General features: G+C 41.0%; 1 pseudogene; it reads right to left on the reverse strand.

Annotated features, from left to right (window-relative positions):
• Window positions 1-1,708: 1,708 nt before the first annotated feature.
• LOC149996395 (E3 ubiquitin-protein ligase TRIM13-like) lies at window positions 1,709-2,979 on the reverse strand (annotated as a pseudogene).
• Window positions 2,980-19,530: the final 16,551 nt, after the last annotated feature.

The following is a 19,530-nucleotide window of genomic DNA, read 5'->3' on the forward strand; positions in this document are numbered from 1 at the left end:
AGAAAGACAAAATTTTGGAAGACAAAGGAGAGATAGATGAGTGATAACTGACTTAATGACCCCAAGATAGCTAAAAGCTAAGCCAATTTCTGAACACCAGAAATGCCAGGAATTGGAGGCATTAGACATTAATGAAATAAAGGGTGCTTGTAAGGATAAAAGCAGGATATTATGTTACTTGACTGAATGGGTCCATTTTCCTGCATGCATCAAAGGCCAGTGAGACACGAACAGGGGTTTGCAGCCAAGAAAGTAAGAAGTTATTAATTAAGGAGATGGCGCCATGCCCAGAGTCACAGGTGAGCTAATGCTCAAAGACCTGGCTCCCCAGTGGCTTTCAGGGGATGGATTAAAAAGGGATTTAAAAACCATTAATCATGGTGACGAAAGTAGTTAGGGTTGTGGTCTCTACTGATTGGTTTGTTCTAGGGTAGGGAGTAATTGATCAGTGCACCTGGTTTTGATGGGAGCCATGGAGTAGGTCTGTCTGATTTCGCAAGGGTTTGTTTGGTAGGATTGTTCCGCTTTCCTGGGTCAGGAACTAACACACAACTGAGATACTTTTAGTTTGACTGAAAACTCTTGTCTCCGTAGTAATTAGACCCGAGATCTTATTCCTAAGACTACTGGATGCTGACCAGAGCCTCACTGTACTGAGGGCTTGATAATTAAGCAAGGAAGAGGCAGGTGAGTAAGTCAGGGTGCTGTATGAGGTCAATTTGAGTCATATGGGGGGAAAAATCAAAATAAAAGCCCAGATTAAAGAAAATAAAGTTATAACTAGAGTTTTATTCTCTTGAGATATTGAACCAAAGAGAATCTGGCCCATGTAAGGGTGGGGATAGGCAGAGGGTACCATGGGGAAAATGTAGAGTAAAGTATTAAATTAAATAATGACACCCTTCCCTAAGGCATGGTAAAGCAAATGAGACACTTGCATTGGGCACAAAATTTAAGGGAGTACCAAAAAACTCAGAAATCAAGATAACATTTGTTCCTCAATCCACATGTTTATTATTATTTTTATTCATTATATTTTCTTTCATTTCTGATTTTATGGGATCACTTTCCTATTTAAGTACATCCATTATATGTTACTATAGTGAGGGTCTCTAAGTTAACTCCTAGGTTTGTTATCTCTTTGTTGAAAATGTTTATTTCACAATGATTTTGAAAGATAACGCTATGGGGTTCACAATTCTAAGTAGGCTAGTTTTCTCTAGGCACTTTGATGATATTATTCCACCATCTTCTGACTTATGTTCAGTCTAAATGTCATATATTCAACATGATCTGCCTTTTCTACTAGCTTGCTACTGAATTTTTTCTTTGGATTTCTGCACTTTTTTTGTGGTGTGGGTTTCTTTCTTCTTTTTTATTTTCAAGCATAGTCTTTATTACATGTTTAAAGTAAACAATTACTATTAGATTACCTCATTAATACAATATTAGATCATGTGCTCTCTCACCTCCTCTTTTTACATAGCATAAATGCAATCAATATTAGAGGTTAAGATGCTTATATCAAAAGCACTCTTTAAGAAGGAAGAGGAGTTCAGGACTGTACTATTAAATTTCACTTTTATCTTTATGCTACCTAATTTGAACAACATGTACAAAACATTATTTTTGAAAGGAATATTTTTATTTAAATATTTGTAGTCTTTGATCAAATCTGTTCTCTAACAAATGTCTAAAAAATAGAGAACTATGCACTTGAAAGAGATTTCAAAGGTTTATATTTGCACATAAGTTCTGCCACATTATTTAGCACCACCAAAATAAAATTCTTGAATCTTTCACTGAAAATGAAAAACCCTTCTGCCACCTGTTCCCAGTAAAAAACTAATTGTTCTACAAAATCAGGTGATTTAGTCAGATATGACCTGAAGTGTGAAAGATTGTCTTTCCAGGTTGAGTATTCATCAGATAAAGACTATTCCAGGAATATCGTAGGACCAAAGAGAACGAGAAGACCAAGCAGAATGACTGAAAAATAACTCGTAAAATCTGCAGGGAATCTTGTTAATGAATGTGCCAGTGAGGCAGAGAAAGTTTATCCACATCTACTAGTTTTATGTTTTCCTACTGACTGGTATCAAAGTTCTTCATTAAAGGGGCTGTGGGCAAATTAGAGGCAGGTAAAGGAGTTTCCTTGATTACTTTCATTTTTTCCCCCTGAACTCCGGCATCTGTTGCAGAAACATGATTAGTTGTGACACGTCTTTGAAGGCTTCAGCGAAGTTAAAGGCATTCTTTGTTCCTGTAAGATGGTGTCAAGTTTGTTGATCTCTGGGTCACAGGCTTGCCTAGCTGCAAGTTTCATGGTCTGAAAGTCAGAATTTCGTTCTTCTTCTGATCTAATGTGTGTTGTAACTTCTCAAAAAACTTCACTTTATTAGAATCTCTAGTCAGTAACTGTAAAGATTTCCTTTTGTTAGTTTTCAAGGTATTCAAGTGAGAAAGAGCATTGCCCTACCTCCAGGTCTCAAAGCTCTGAAAGACTCAAAGGCATCCCTTTCCCTGAGCATAGGCATCTTTAGCAGAACAGAAGACATGTTTGCTGTGGTCACCGTGGGTAGCCCAGATTCCACAAACGGGCTCCGTATCAGTAGGCAGAAACTGTTGAGAGGCCACCCCGAGTGCCCTTTGCACACTGGCATTTTGGGAGAGATGTTGATCTTGTTACTGTACTTCTCCACAATACCCTTCCAGGAATAATTAACCTGCAGGCTATTGACTCCAGAGGCTAGTTTCCTTCCGGCATGTGGGGCGCTTGAATGGAGACACCTGCACAATGAATTCCGCACATTCCCAACATTCTTTCCAAGCATATTTTGCAAAAGTTGTGCGAGCAAGGCAAAACTCGAGGATCATCAGACTGCAACAAACTGGGCACTAAGATCTTCTTCAAGCTGCGCATTACATCCTCTGTCCCTGCAAACAGATGTGTTCGGCACGGTTGCTATTTCCCAGAGAAAAGGAATCTGTCCACACCCCTCACCGCCCCCCGCCCCGCCCCACATTGTGACTGACAAAGGAAGCTGCTTTCCCTGGGAGAGGGAGTGGGTGAGTGGGGAGGCAGGGCCTCCTCTGGTGTCTCCAGCCTCCACGGTCGTGTGCACCTGGAGGTGCAGAGGGTCCCTGGCGGCATCTCTTGGGGTACGGGGTTGGCGAGTGGGGCGGGCCAACCTCACGGTGGTAGGAAGCAAACGTCCTGGGTTTCTATTAATTTATCTACTGTCTATTGCGTCATCTCTCTTCTTTTTATCTTCTCCTTCTGAAATAGCAATTAGAAGTATTTTAGATCTTTATCTTCCATGCCTCTTAATATCTCTCATATTTTCTCTTCGTCTCCGTGGAGGCTAAAAAAACAAAAACAAAAAAACTTTTCCTCCCATTCTCTAAAGTCTTCTAGCTAGGCTAATCAAATTAACAGAGGCAGATTAACAGGAGAAAACCAAATTTTAGTGCATGCGCATGGGGATTTCACATACACATAAAAATTACAGACAGTAAGGGAACAATGGGTATATATGACATTTTGGGCAAAGGAGGAAAGGTGGGGAGGGAACAGGGTCTTAGATTACAGAAGGGAGAATGGGCAATTTGCAGGCAGTGTTGTTACAGAAACGGAGGTTGTCTAAAAACCCCCAGAGCTTGCGGCTGGGGGATGGGGAGAAGGAAGCAGCTTTTCAGAATGCCTTCACATGCCTGAGGCTGGTGACTAGTGTCTTTGTTGTGCAAAATGGCTTTATTGCATCCAAGGCCTCAGGTTGATGGAAGGGGGCTTGGACCATGGGATAATATGGAAAAAGCACACAGAGCCTGCATGAGGCTCTGTGAATGGTCAGAACTGGGTGCCATGCCCACTGCATCACAGGACGCAGTCAGGGATTTAAAAATAAGCGGCAGACATTTTAACAAGGCTAACCATGCGGTTTTGGGGAACTGACAATGCAGTTTTAAGGAAGGGATGTACCTTGCTGCTTTGAAAAGGAAGGCTCCCCATGTGGATTACAAAGGACTAACCATGCAGTTTACAAGGAGGCTGAGAATCCACGAGGTTCTGGATTAAAAGCTGGTGGACACCATAACACAGACGAGGTCTCTCCAATCAGAATTGAATGATTGGCAGCTACTGGTAAAGCTGAACTGTGTTTAGTGTCAGGGTAGCCCTGCTCTGAGAAATCGCCCAGAGACTGCTTTGGGAACAGATAACTGGTTTATTGGGGAAACAAAGGAAGGGGGAAGGCAATTCCCCAGACTGACTCAACGGCCAGTAGGAGCAAGGGAAATGGCGGCGGAGGGGGTGGGGGTAGCTCCCAGTCCTCCTCGTGGGCCCATAGGAATCGCCCCCGACACTTCTGCAGGCACCCTTTTTTTATACACCTTTCGGTAAGGGGGAGTTTGCTTATTGACATATTCAGTAGGTCATTTACATCTCATTGCTTTCCCCCTCCCACACCAGTTTAGTTAACATATCGGGCTAAGTCCATTAGCATTTCCTCTGGGAAAGTTTCAGTCCATCAACATATCTTTTGGGAAATGCTAAGTCCAGGGCCAGGTTGATTACCAAAGTCCAAAGTCCAGGTGTCCATGATCTGACATTTAGAAAGTATGGAAATGATATCTCCAACTTTTCTAAAACTATCCTGGTTTGGTAGGGGGAGGCAAGAATATGTGTTTATGGGTGTTTTAAAGAACATAAGACTTAACAGCAGAAATCCGCAAATAATTAAATCTATATAACTATTAAATAAACAATTCTTTTTCTTTTCACTAAACTCTGGTATTGAGAGTTATAATTCTGGCGGCGGGCAATCGGGACCCTAACTAAACAGCCCGTGGGTTCTGTTTCAGTTGGAGCAGCCCAGGGGTTCTGTAACAGTGTTCTATCCTCAAAGCTTTTTTAGTACTTCCATTCTGTTATAGTGCTAGAAAGAGAAGTCCTGTATGTATTTTATTTTTATAGATTTTAAACCTATGGTCATACTTTGAAAAAGCAGCAGTGGTAGTGCTCTGATTAAACTTTACTGAGAATAATAATTTGTCTAATTCCTTAGATCTCAGTCCTCTATTAATTATTATCCAAAGCACATCAAACGTCAATAAAAGCATGACTCAGGTCTTGATATTACAGTGGGATAAACAGTATTATCATCAATTTCTAAACTGACTATAAAGAAAACTTGAGACAAGAGTTCCAGTTTTGCAGGTGTAGTGGATTGCTGTTGTTACCCAACATACAGCTGGGCTAGTAATGGCTCTTTCAGAGAGAAGGTAAAAATCATCATGAAGATGAAGAATATGAGAAAAGAGACAATGTATTAAGTTGTGAAAGACCAAGGCCTGGCCTCAGAATAAGCACATGCTTTGTACTGTAATGGATTAGAAGTTATCATCTGAACTGTCTCCTCAAAAATAGAAGTTCAGCCATTTGAGATACTTTTACCAAGCAGAGCTGTAATAGAACCCCTGGGCTGCTCCGATTTGAAACAGAACCCACAGGTTGTTTAGTTAGGGTCCCGATTGCCCGCTGCCAGAATTATAACTCTCAATACCAGAGTTTAGTGAAAAGAAAAAGAAGTGTTTATTTAACAGTTATATAGATTTAGATTATTTGCGGATTTCTGCTGTTAAGTCTTATGTTCTTTAAAACACCCACAAACACACAGTTCTGCCTCCCCCTACCAAACCAGGCTAGTTTTAGAAAAATTAGAAATACCGTTTCCCCACTTCCTAGACACCATTCAGCTTTACCGGTAGCTGCCAATCATTCAATTCTGATTGGGGAGGTCTTTCTGTGTTGTGGTGCCCGCCAGCTTTCAATCCAAAACCGCGTGGATTCTCAGCTTCCTTGTAAACTGCCTTCTCAAAGCCACATGGTGTTTCCCTCTCAAAAGAGCATGGAGAACATTCTTCCCAAAACTGCATGGAGAATTCAGCTTCTTTAATCCACATGGGGAGAGAGAGCGCCTTCTTCCTGCAAACCTCGTGGATCTCCTCTCCTCCAAACTGCCTGGCAAGAGTCCTTCTTAAAGCAGCATGGAGAGCCCCTGCTAAAATGTCTGCAGCTGCCTTTTTAAATCCCTGACTGCGTCCTCCAATGCAGTGGGTGTGGCAACCAGTTCTGACCATTCACAGGACTCTATGCAGGCTCTGTCCGCTCTTTCAGTACCATCCCACGGTCCAAGACCCCTATCATCTTCCTGGGCCTTGGAAGTTTCAAAGCCATTTGTACAACAAAGTTGCTACCCACTAGCCCCAGGCATGCAAAGGCATCCTGAAAGCTGCTTCCTTCTCCCTATCCCCCAGCCACAAGCTCTGGGGGTTTTTGGACACCCCCGTTCTGTAACAGAGCTAGTTAGGTTAATGACGTATTTCTGGACCACCGCTGAAAAAAGAAATGTAACTGAAGTCAGAGAACCGAGGACCAAGGGAAGTCCAAAGGTGCTTTTTCTTTCTACCTAATCCTTTTCTCCAAAGGTCATTCTTGATTGTTTCTGGGAAGATGTGAATAGATAAGTGAATAGATAAGAGTTTCTAAATGTTCTGGAAATTCCTTCAGGGAGAAAATGGCCCTCTTTTAGCTTCTACTTCTTACCTCCCACACATATTAGTCATTAAAATTCTTTTATCTGTAGATCAGTGTTTGAGAAAGGATAGTCTTAAGAAATGTTTGGTAAAAATCAGACTTTCTGGGTGCAGAGATCCTGGCATTTGCATTAATTTTGTAAAATCTCCAGATAAATATTATATACCTGCAAGTTTGAGAACCTTCTAGAATTGTAATGTGTATGAGGATAAGAATCACTATTATTCATCTCAGTAACCTCTCCCTCTACCCCAATACCTTACATGTAGAATATACTCTGGGAACACTTTAAATAAAAATAGAACATTGAACATATAGGTGAAAACATACAACAGTACATTAGGCTGAACCATTCAAAATTATTGTTTTTATAGGTCAAAACAGTTGAGTAGCGGCAATTTCTTTGGTTCAACCTAATATTTGTTAGGGAAAGTGAAAAACAGTCTTGCTAATTGTCTTACCTGAACTATAATATGTCAAGTGGATTGAGCGTCGGCCTGCAAGCTAAGTGTCTCTGGTTCGATCTTCCAGTCAGGGCACATCAGAGAAGGAAAACTCTGACTCCAAAAAACCTCCGCTGCCTTGCGGCATACCTCTTCAGGGGAAAGGCTAAGGGAGTAAACCCCGACAGAAAACCCGGAGCCGGAGTCCCTAAGGCGGTTTGACGTTGTAGTCAACACCGGCAACTCCTGCGGCGCACCTGAAGCCAAGCTGTATTGACTCCGTCTTTCCCTTGGACCCTTCAGCTGCGAAGAGAGGGGGGGTCTGCTGCATGGGCAACAGCAGACCCTCCATATCACCCCGCCCAGGCTCTGTAGCTTCAGCTTCACTGGAGAGGACACTCCAGCGTCATCGCAAGATGTCGATTCAACACGGGAGGAGACAGATACCGTGTCACTCCCGAGTCGAACTGCACAGCCATTCTCGGCGGTGCAGATAGACTCTTAAGAAGCTACACCATCGTCTCTCGAGACGGACGGCTGCCGACGAATATGTCAAGTATTAGGGTAAACTAGCCCTCTTGGTTTTGAACTTTCTGGAGAGTATATGGAAACTAATTAAACACATAATTCAAATCTTAAGTGATAAATTCCTTAAGTTTAAACTAAAATGTAAAAATTATTAGTAGCTTACTATAAGTTTGTGGAAGGTTCTAACATTTTTATGTCATGAAAGCTTTGGACTCAAAGAGAGTACTGGGTTTTAGAATATTTAAATGTCTTAAGTGAATTAACTGAATGCATTTCAATTGTTTTCAAGTCCTTGAAATATTCTATAGAAACTACTTATAAATTATTAAAAATTAAAAGTCTGATATATCAACGTAAACACAGAATAAGGTGGAAGCCAATGCTCTTAAATAGTTTCCATCTTGTTAATCCCTTATACAGCATTTCAGTGGTTTCTATTGCCCAAAGATCAAATCTGGTAACTTATCATTTAAGTTTCTTCAAAATCTTGCTCTAAGCTATCCAGCCAATGTTCCATCTTTCCTCCTCAATTAAGTAGCCAAATTGGTCTGTTTACCATCTCCAGGTACCCTTATTTTCTCACTTCTTTGTTTTATTCTTCTGCCTGGAATGCTTTTCAATTAGTTGCTTTAGGGTTTATAGTATATATCTTTAACTTATCACAGTCTATCTTCAAGTAATATTATACAATTTTACATATAGTATCAGAATATCATGACATTATAGTTCCATTTTTCCTCCCCTGACCTTTGTGAAAGTCTCATACAATTCATATTCACATATATTAAAACCTCCATAATAGATTTTATATTTTATTTAAAAAGGTGATTATTTTTTAAAGAGATTTTCTTTAAAAGAAAAATATCATTTCTATTTACCCATTTATCAAGCTGTTTGTGTAGATATTATTTCTATCTTGAACTATTTTCCTTTTGCTTGAGTAACATTCTTTAAAATTTATTGTAGCATACATTTGCTGATGATGGCAGTTTTCCTGCTTTTATGTGTCCACAGAAATACTTATTTCCTCTTTGCTTGTGAAACATATTTTTGGTGGGAATAGAATTCTATGTCAACGGCATTATTTTTTGTTTGCTTGTTTTCAGTACTTTAAAAATACTGCTCCATTGTCTTCTGGCTTACATTATTTTTGACAAGGAGTCTCATTTATCTTGCTTGGTTGCCTTGTACATAATGTCTTTTTTTTTCTCTGTAAAGACTTCTTTTTTCATTACTAGTTTTAAGCAATATTATTCTGTTTTACTTTAGTATATTTTTCTTCATGTTTCCTATGCTTCGTGTTTCTTATACTTGAATTTCTGAATTTATATTTTTAATCAAATTTGAAAAAACTTTATGAATTATTTAATTTTTTTTTCTGTCTTTCTCTCTCCAGCCCTCAACACAACATATACTAGGCCCTAAATCAAATGACTGGTGTTTTTATAAGAGAAAAGAGAGAGATTCGAACAGAGACAGATGGAAGAAGGTCATGTGAAGATAGAGGCAGAGATTGGGTTATGCTGCCACAAACCAAAAATTATCAGAGATTGCTGGCAGCCATCCAAAGCTGGAAGAGAGGCATGGAACAGATTCTCCCTCCACAATGGTGAGAGAATAAGTTTCTGTTGTTTTAAGCCACTTAGCTTATGATAATTTGTTACTCCATTCCTAGGAATGAATACATTGCCACAATATTCTCTTACCAGTCTGGTGAAAGTGTGTAAGAATGTTTTGAAGAGAAAATAAAATTTTGGATTGAGAAATACCTGTGTTTTCTAACTATGTCTGCTGGATAATTTATTTGATGATATTATAGTTTCCTTTCATTTCAACACAGTGCATTATACAAAGGTAAAGCATTCTAAAAAGAACTATTATACAAACACAAATTTCTCTTCTGGGGAGTGAGGAACTGAGCAGGAGACTGACGTATGACTTCACCAAACTAATCTACACAATATCACTTTGTCAGGGTAATTAAATATTAAATTTTATGCGAGATATGCAGTGCTTATCAAGTTTATTTCTCAAAATCTCTTTCTTTGAATCTGTTAAATCAAAATATCACCAAAGATGAAGAAAACTAAAGCTAAGTTTATTACTTCCTAGGCAAGAAAGAATGACAATCACTCAAAACATAACAAAACAAACAGTGAGTCTCCCTGAGCAGAAATTGAATTAACTAAATATATGACATAAAGAAGCAGGTAGCCAAATAAGGCAAGATTCTGAGTTCAGGCCTCTGGTTGACTCACCCGGAAGACTGCAAATTCTTTTCAATTGGTCATAACAAGAGTAAGCACAGCTCTCAAGGAACTCTGGGATGGGGAGTTCAAGGCTTGTGCAGCTTCACCGTCACGTTGCAGGCAAATTATTATGTGCATGCTTAGAGGCTTGGTGAAATTTTTCTTTAATAAATTCAATTATGTGAAGATACCTTAAAAAAAATACAAAGCTCACATTATAGGTCCAAACATCAGTGGCATTTATTTATCAGTCCATGAATAAATACATTAAAATCACAGGCATTCAGGCAGCATATTAAACCCATGTTAGCAAGTTTGGAATTGCAGCCCTTTAGTGGAAAAAAAATATTTCTCTTTAGCAAGAGATAGTGTTCCTTCAAATATTAGCACTAACTTCTTTCAAAACACTCAGAGAGGTATTTGGGGGAGTTTTCTAGAGAAATACCACCTCCGTATGTTTTCAAAGTTTTGAGACTAAATTAAAAAAAATTTTTTATTACATTTTATTGATTATATTGTCACAATAGTTCCATTTTATCCCCTTTGCTCCCCCTCGCCCAGCACCCCCCCTTCCCCAGCAATCCCTCCCTTCCCCAGTCCATGCCCATGGGTCATGCATGCAATCTCTCCGGTTTCTCCCTTCCCTATATTATTATTAATTTAGAATTAATTCATTAATTGATTTCTTTTTATAAGAATAAAATAAGTAACACCCCATCGCCCCCCAGACTTTAGACCCTTTATAATCTTATAGAGGACAGTGGGCAACAGTCTCATGCTCTTCTAGCTGCTTCAAGCTGGGCGTGGTCGTCATCCTACCTACTCTTGGGTCCAGTATTCCCTAATAAGAGTGGGGGTGTCGGGGGGAGGGTGGCCTTCCCATATGGGGAAGGTTCTTGCAGACTCCAGGTCAGTTGGCTGTCCCCGGACAATGGTGTTCTTGGTTTAACAGGCTGGCGTCCTTGTTGTATTCTGGGGGCAACAGATTTGGCAACAGGGTTAGAAGGCATCATTCAATCCATAACCACTAGATGACAAAAGGCAGGAATTAATTTTTCAATGTCCCCAATTAGGAAAAAAAGAAGGGCTTCTTTGGAGGAAGGTGTGCCAGGCACATCATATCTGTCCAGAACCCTTTTGTCCACTATTCTTAACTTGGGCTGAGGGAAATATTTTAGGTTTCCCCCTTCTTAGACCTCTGGGTATTTTCTGTCTAAGCCATTAGGACAGAAAAGAGAAACCAGTTTTAAAGTGAAGCCCACAGACCACCCCATTCTTCACCAACCCAGCCACTTGGTTCAGCCAAACCGTTCTTGAGACTAAATTTTTAAATTATGAAAAGCAATAAGTAGTCCTACTGTAACAGAACCCCTGGGCTGCTCCGATTGAAACAGAACCCATGGGCTGTTTAGTTAGGGCCCCGACTGCCCGCCGCCAGAATTATAACTCTCAATACCAGAGTTTAGTGAAAAGAAAAAGAATTGTTTATTCGCACATAGTTCTGCCTCCCCCTCCCAGACCTGGCCAGTCCCAGGAAAGTCAGAAACACGGTTTCCCTACTTCCTAGGCACAGGTCAGCTTTACCAGTAGCTGCCAATCACTCAGTTCTGATTGGGGGGGGTCCTTTCTGTGCTGTGGTGCCTCCAGCTCTCAATGCAGAACCGCCTGGATTCTCAGCCTCCTTGTAAACTGCCTTCTTCCTGTAAACCGCGTGGATCTCCTCTCCTTCTCAAAACTGCATGGCAAGAGCCTCTTAAAGCAGCCTGGAGGCCCCCTCCTCCAAGCCACATGGAGAGAGCACCCCCAGCTAAACTGTCCGCAGCTGCTTATATATCCCTGACTGCGTCCTCTGATGCAGTGGGTGTTGCAAGCAGTTCTGACCATTCACAGAACCCTAGGCAGGCTCTGTAGGTTCCTTCCGTACCAGCCCACAGTCCAAGAACCCTTCCATTTTCCTGAGCCTTGGAAGTTTCAAAGTGGATCTTTGTGCAACAAAGTTTCCAGCCACTAGCCCCAGGCATGCAAGGGCATCCTGAAAGCTGCTTCCTTTTCCCTATCTCCCAGCCACAAACTCTGAGGTTTGTTTTTGGACTCCCCTGTTTCTGTAACACTACAATTGAATGGAAATTTCATGTGTCCCCAAAAGACTTATATCAAATATTTTCTCAAGAAATGTCATAACTTTTCTGTGATTTAATATCTCAAGATAGTGGCTGAATTCAATGATAAAATTTAAGGTTTAAGGCGGCTGCTCTAAGATATAAAAAAGATGGAAGCCAGTTCAAGGATACACCGTGGTTTTTAATTAGTTTCACGCTGTGTGTTTATTTTTTAGCTTTGCTTGCTTGTTTGTTTTTGGAACAGTACACTTCCTTCACCATAAGTTTGATTTCCTTTCTCTTCCCCATCTGGCTTTATTTATGAGTAATGGTATATCGAGTGGGTTTTTGTGTCCCCTCCTCCTCCCTCTTCACTCCCTCCAGTACCCTCACACTTGTTGCTTCTGGACAGTGTGAGTTTCCTGACACTTCCACTGTCCCCCACAGATAGGCATTCAGGTCTCTCCCTTTATGGTTTGGGGAAGAAGGAAGTTCTCGGGTGCCCAGATTCCAGAAAACACAGTGCCTATGGGCACCCTTTTAGGCAGGTTTATGAAAGTCTGGCAAAGCCTTGGTGGGGGAAGGGAGGTATTTCCTGGCTGCTGTCTGCCTAGATCCTCCTCCTTCCTCCATTCCTCCTCCTTCCCCCATTCCTCCTCCTCCACCTACCTCTGACCTCAGGGCAGCTTTGGTGTTGGGAAGACAGCCATGCTCAGCAAAGTAGCCAGAAAGCCTGGGGCAGTCAAGGTCCCACAGGGGCATTAACAACAGCCTGAATAACAGGGCAGCTTTGGGAGGGGGCTACCTTAGAGAAGGTTACAGCTAGTGTGATCAGGACTTTCTGATTAATGTGATTTCAGTTATATTTGACTGGTGAAACTTAACCAATATGAGTTCTATCCATTATTATTTTCACCGCCCCTTAAAAAATATAAGGCTGAGATTACATTTAAGTCTGGCAAGAAAGGGAATTTGGGGGCATTATCTTGGAATTGATCTTTAATTTTTCTTCTTTGTGGACAGAGAATGTTCAGTATGGCATAGATTGTTACTTATTGAGACTTTTGGGTCCTAACAAGAGGTCAGTTTTTGCAAATGTTCCATGGGTTCTTGAAAAATAAATGTGAGCCCTAGCTGGGTAGCTCAGTTGGTTAGAGCATTGCCCTGATGCACCAAGGATGCAGGTTCGATCTCTGGCCAAGGCACATACAAGAAGCAACCAATGAATGCATCAATAAGTGGAACAACAAATCAATGTTTCTCCCTCTCTCCCTTCTTCTGTCTCTTTCTCTAAAAAAAAAAAAAAAAAAAAAAAAAAAAGAAAAATCAATTGATGAAAAAATTATTGAAATAAATAAATAAATAAATGTGTACATTTTCTACAACTATATTTCAGCCTTGATCACTGTGCCCAGAACACTGTAGGACTTCATAACTACCGATGTTGAATTAGCCTTTTCAGATGAAACACGGTGCCTGTACAGCAACTTCAGAATCTCCCTAACATGTTGGTTCTGTGACACACAATTTTGTGGAGACACGTTACGTCCCCAAAATGTCTAATTCTGTAATGCCAGAGAAGCACCCTGCAGACGTCCTGGGTGGAGACCTCACTGCAGGTCTCTGGAGGAGCTCCTCCTCTCATGCACTGTGCTGATCACTTGTATCAAGATCTCCTTGGGTACTTCTTTAAAAATACAGTTTTCCAGGTCTCACCCAGACCTACTGAATCCGGATTTCTGAGGATGAGGCCTTTTAAGACTGACTCCCTCCCTTAATTCTTATGCACACTAACATTTGAGTACTAATCGGGACCCATCATAAGAGACTTTTCAGCTTTTCTTCTTTGAAAGAACAACAAATCTGTATCATTTTATGTAAAAATGGTTATACTTTCAGGGCCTCCTCATTGGTCTACAAAGTCTGTCATACCATTGAAACGCTGTTCTCTGGAAGAAGACTATCAATATACATCGTCCCCACAGCACTTCAGTAGCTGCTCTTTTGTAGGTTTTCTAATTAAATCCTGACCACAGTCCTGTGAGGTGCTGGAGTGGGTTGAAGGTGGCCCCCCCAAAATATGTCCACCTTCCAACCCCTGATACAAGTGAATGTTTCCTTTTTTTGGAAAGAGTCTCTGAAGATGTAATTAAGTTGAAGATCTTGAGGTGAGTTCGTCCTGGCTTACCCAGTAGGACCTAAGTTGAATGATCAGACAAAAGAGGAGAGGGCACAGGTAGAGGGAAGAAGGCCACATAACTAGTGACAGAAGCAGAGATTGGACTGATGTTGTTGCAAACCAAGGGACTCTTGGAAACTGGAAGAGGCAGGGAAGGATCCTCCCTTAGAGCCATCAGAGGGCATATGGCCCCCCTAACAGCTTGATTTTGCATTTCCAGCCCCTAGAACATTGAAAAAAATAACTCTGTTGTTTTAAGTCACAGAGTTTGTGCTACATTTTGGTGGCAGCCCTAAGAAACTAATACAGACTGGTATTATTATTCCCCTGTACAATCATACAGCTGGGTCTACTGTAGTGGAATCCATTTTATTATAATAACCACCAGGTCCTAGGAAAATGGTAACCTTGAGTTGATTCTTCCTTTTAGGGAATTTGTGATATAAGCACATTCCATTCCACCTTGATGGACCCAGAGGTAATTACTGCTCATTTAGTAAAGTGAAAAGGCTGGGGAGGAGTTACAGAATTTCCAAAAATCTGTGTAAGAATTATTCTGGCTAGAAGAGTGTGGCCCGCCATGCCCTTCACTGGTCCTTAGCCTGGGGACATTCCTGGCACAGCCAGCACCAGTAGCCCCACAGACATGGATGTGGCTGTACTCCTGCTCTCCCAGAGTGGGGAGCTTGCCTGATGTCAGCCTGCCCTTAAGCAGGGTGATCCCCTGGGCTTTCACTTCTGTCTGGCATTATGTCCACCCTTTCAACTCCCTTTACAAATTACTCTTGGTTTCCTCAGCTCATGTGAGGGATCTGTGGCAAATGATAACAAAGTTAGTGCTCACCGTGGCCCATTTCAGTAACAACCCTCTAAATATATATTGAACTTATAAAGTATTCATGGATCTAAAAGCACTTGAGTAGAGCTTTAAGGTTAAAACATTAACTTCAGATGGATCTGAATCTTCGAGCAAGTTACTTAACCTGCCTGAGTGTCAATGTCATCACTCACAAATTGAGTCTCACTTCCCGGAGCTGCTGTGAGGATTAAAAGAGAGTATGGAAAGGGCTTGTGATGGTTAGAGTTAGGGTTAGTAAGTGCTGAGAGAGAGCTATAATTATTATTCAGTGTCTTAACATTTCAATACAGTTTTGACTGTCTCTCATCACTTTACTCCACCCCAGGCTTTAAGGCTTTCCCTGTTTCTTAAAAATTAGGTAGGCAAAGTGTGGGCATTGTAGGGTTAACTTTAGGCTCTCTTATGAGGTATTGATTAAATGTTTCTTTGTGGTCTAAAATTGGCATTTAGTTTGAATACTTACCCTACTGCTGTTATATTTTTCCTGTGTGGGAAATGTCAAGTGGGGTGGGTGTGAAATACTGCTGACTAGGGATATTGAACATGTGAGAGTTTTAATGACAGTGGTTTAAAAAAAGACAAGCATATGGGATCACTAAATTATTGATGATGTTTTTGCTCTAGTGGATTGATAAATAATACATATTTAAAGGGTTATTTCCTTTACATTTCTTTAGAGACAGCTAAAGAGTATTCTCATTTGAGTTTAAAGAGAACTGACAGTTGGAGAAAGGTCAACAAAATGTTCATTCATGCAGTTTTATGCCAAAATCCCTACGACTTCAAATATAAATCATTTTATATAACCACAGCAAATAGTCTCCCTTATTTTTAGAGCAGAACAGGGCAATGGATTTAACTGAGCAAGGGGTGGGGGAGGGAAGAGGGAACTTGAAATAATATTAATAACAGAAGTTTCATATTAAACACCATCACTTTTTTTCTTTGAAAACCTCCAAACGAAGTTAGCCTCTATGAACAAAAACAAGAAAGGAACCCAACATTTATTCTCCGAAGCCTATTAATTTTCTGACACATTAGGTCTTTAGAATATGTTATTCTGAAAAGGGATGATGTGGGGTGACTGGGGACAGATATTGGGAAAACTACGAAGCCAGGTGAGATTCCTTTCCATGGGTCTGGGAATGCCCAGGAATTCTAGGTCAAGTTTTGTGTGCTATGCATACGGGTATGGGGGAGAGGCATAAGACCCATGCTTTTCATCAGATTTATGGCCTTGGAAAAAAATTAAGATCTTTTTGGAACTGGCAAAGAGGAATGAGGAGGTCAAAGGCATAGGGTGAGGGGTAGGGGATAAAGGAGGGGAGGAAGAAACTGATGTTAATTAACTTCTCACCTTCCTTCAACCTTCCCACCTCCATAAACCTTGAGTGTCACTCTCGTCGTCGGCAGCCGTCCGTCTCGAGAGACGATGGTGTAGCTTCTTCAGAGTCTATCTGCACCGCCAAGAATGGCTGTGCAGTCCGACTCGGGAGTGACACGGTATCTGTCTCCTCCCGTGTTGAATCGACATCTTGCGATGACGCTGAAGCTACAGAGCCTGGGCAGGGTAATATGGAGGGTCTGCTGTTGCCCATGCAGCAGACCCCCCCTCTCTTCGCAGCTGAAGGGTCCAAGGGAAAGACGGAGTCGATACAGCTTGGGTTCAGGTGCGCCGCAGGAGTTGCCGGTGTTGACTACAACGTCAAACCGCCTTAGGGACTCCGGCTCCGGATTTTCTGTCGGGGTTTACTCCCTTAGCCTTTCCCCTGAAGAGGTATGCCGCAAGGCAGCGGAGGTTTTTTGGAGTCAGAGTTTTCCTTCTCTGATGTACCCTGACTGGAAGATCGAACCAGCGACACTTAGCTCGCAGGCCGACGCTCAATCCACTGAGCTAAACCAGCCAGGGCAAGAGTGTCACTCTAAATTTCTGCTTATTCAGCAATACCCTAAAACACTGATCACTAGAATATGAACATGAAACCATCCAGCAATACCAGTAAAAAACCCAAAAATGTCTTAATTCTTTTGTTCCTTGAATTATAGTTTTCTGAAAGTATGATTACTTTTTTGTATATTTGGTTTTAACCTCTATCTCTGCAGTTTTCAAAAAGGATGTAAAGCAGGATATAAACCTATAATTCAATTATTAAACTCAAACATTTTGGATGATGAGGGGATAGTTGAAATGTTTTGATTGAATGGGAGAATGTATTTTCTTTACTAGCATTTAAAATATGTCCTTCCTACAAGCACAGATACTGCACCAGAGCAGAGACCACAAATCCCCTCGTTGTTGAGTTCATTGCTGAGTGTTAACTGTCCTGTACCCACCTATATAAAAGAAGTATGTGTCTGCATTTCACTTTTTATCCACACCTAGAAATTTCCCTGCTTTGCTTTCTCCCACCTCCCTAATCTATACCAATGGATTTCATATAACCACTTACACCCCCTCTTTTGATTGTAATGTGTAAAGCAGGGTGCAGAACTGCCATTCTCTGAAACATTTGTCCATCTGTTGAGGTTTTGCTTCCTGGCAATTGCTGTCAGTTTGACTCAAACTCAAAAAACTCTTACAGATTTGGATGTTTCTTATGTTGACAAAATTAAAGGCTGGTTTTGGGCGTATTCCAGAAGGTACCTCCTCTAGAGCCCTTCTTTAAGCTGACAAGCTATAGAGAACAACTGTTAGATAAAACAAAGACAGGAAACAACAATTTTCTTGAAAGATGGTAGCATATATCTGTTAGAAAGTATGAAGAACAAATCAATTAAAGTCTCAGCAATAGAAATGGTTGAGGGTGGTACTGGTGATTTGGAAAACAGACAACTTGATTTGGGTTTTACGCTACAAACTAGTAAAGTATTGCCCCATTTTGGGATGTGAAGTGGCATTTTAACCATCATGGTAAAGTGTTGTCCAGAATTTTTCCTTAATCACCTTAAATTCTCTCAAAATTCCACAGGACACTTCAGCCAAGGACAAAAGCTAATCTGCTAAGAGGAGAACTTGAGTAACATTGTGTGTGTGTGTGTGTGTGTTTAAAAATATGTTTTATCACTACCAGCAGGAGGGACATGCATGGGATGATGGATACGGTGGGCTCAGGGTCTGTGTGGTCTCTGAGGAGATGAAGATGACTGGGAAGCTGAAAGGAAAGGGGAGATCTGGAGCCAGTTCCAAGGGCTCCTCAGGTGTACTTCTGGGAACAGCTACAGGAAGCTGATGGCAAGCTACCACCAGACCACTGATAAGATTAAGACGTTCTTAGAAATCTAGCTGCCCATCATTGTTCATGTCCAGTTTCTTCATCATGAGGTCAGGAACACCGGGGTCCTTCTGGTTTTTTGTGAATGCAGCCAGTTCTGTATTCATGAAGGTTAGGAACTCAGACTTGGAAAGTGTGTAGGCTGTTACTGTCCTTGCCGGAATACCTCTGGAAAACAGCAATCATCTTCAGGGCTAACTCCTTTTGTTTTCCCCTCAGCTTTATTGAGGTATAATTGACAAATAAAATTATAAATAGTTAAGGTGTATAATGTGATATTTGATATACATAATACATCGTGGCTAATTAACATATCTATCACCTCACTTAATTATCATTTGTGTGTGTGTCTATGTGTTGAAAACACTTAAGATCTACCTCTTAGCAGATTTCAAGTATACAATAGTCATCATACTGTATATTACATCACCAGAACTTACTTATCTTATAAATGAAAGTTATACCCTTTGGCCAACACCTCCCCATTATTCCCATCCCCCAGCTCTGAGCAACCACTCTCTGCTTCTATGAGTTTGACTTCTTCAGATTCCACATACAAGGGAGACCATACAGTATTTATCTTTCTCTGTCTCATTTATTTCACCCATATTTTCTCAAATAGCAGGATTTCCTTCTTAGTAAAGGCTGAATAATACTATATACATATGATGACAAGGATGTTTAAACAAACAAAGAACTATCCAGGTGGCATCCTGTGATCAGAATCAATCCTCTTATTCTCAGACGTCTAATGTCTAGTCCTGGATCCTGGATGGTGATCGCTAAACTAGAAGCCCTGCAGTCAGACAAAATCAGATTAATTCTGGAAGCCACTCTTATTAAGATAGAAACAGTTACTCATTTTAGAAAGTTTTCTAATAACAAGGTTAAGCCTTGATTAAATAGAGAACTCAGTGAATCAGAATGCACTATTTGGGACCTAGCATACACTTTCCCTGTAGCTGGAGCTCAGTAAATGTGCATTTACTCCCCTAAGGAGTAAGGTTGAGACCGCACTGCAGAAAGACCTACTGAGCTGGGGCAATGTTTGATGTCCTCCCTCACTCCTTTTCTTCATTGGTCTTTCGTGAAAAGAGATCTAAGATGACAGGAAATGTGATGACTCACCTGACATCAGATAGAGTCCTTTTCATTTGTCCTTTTTACTGACCTCCATTCTCTGATGTTGGGAACCACCGTGTTATGCTCGTGAATGTTTTTATGTTGCAGAAGACACACATGGATTGCAGCGTGGCTCTGAAGATTGAAAGGTCTGATGCGTGTGGCTGTCTGACAGCTTTCT

The sequence above is a fragment of the Furipterus horrens genome, unplaced genomic scaffold (assembly GCF_987537825.1).
Source record: "Furipterus horrens unplaced genomic scaffold, mFurHor1.1.pri manual_scaffold_12, whole genome shotgun sequence".
Classification (NCBI taxonomy): Eukaryota; Metazoa; Chordata; class Mammalia; order Chiroptera; family Furipteridae; genus Furipterus; species Furipterus horrens.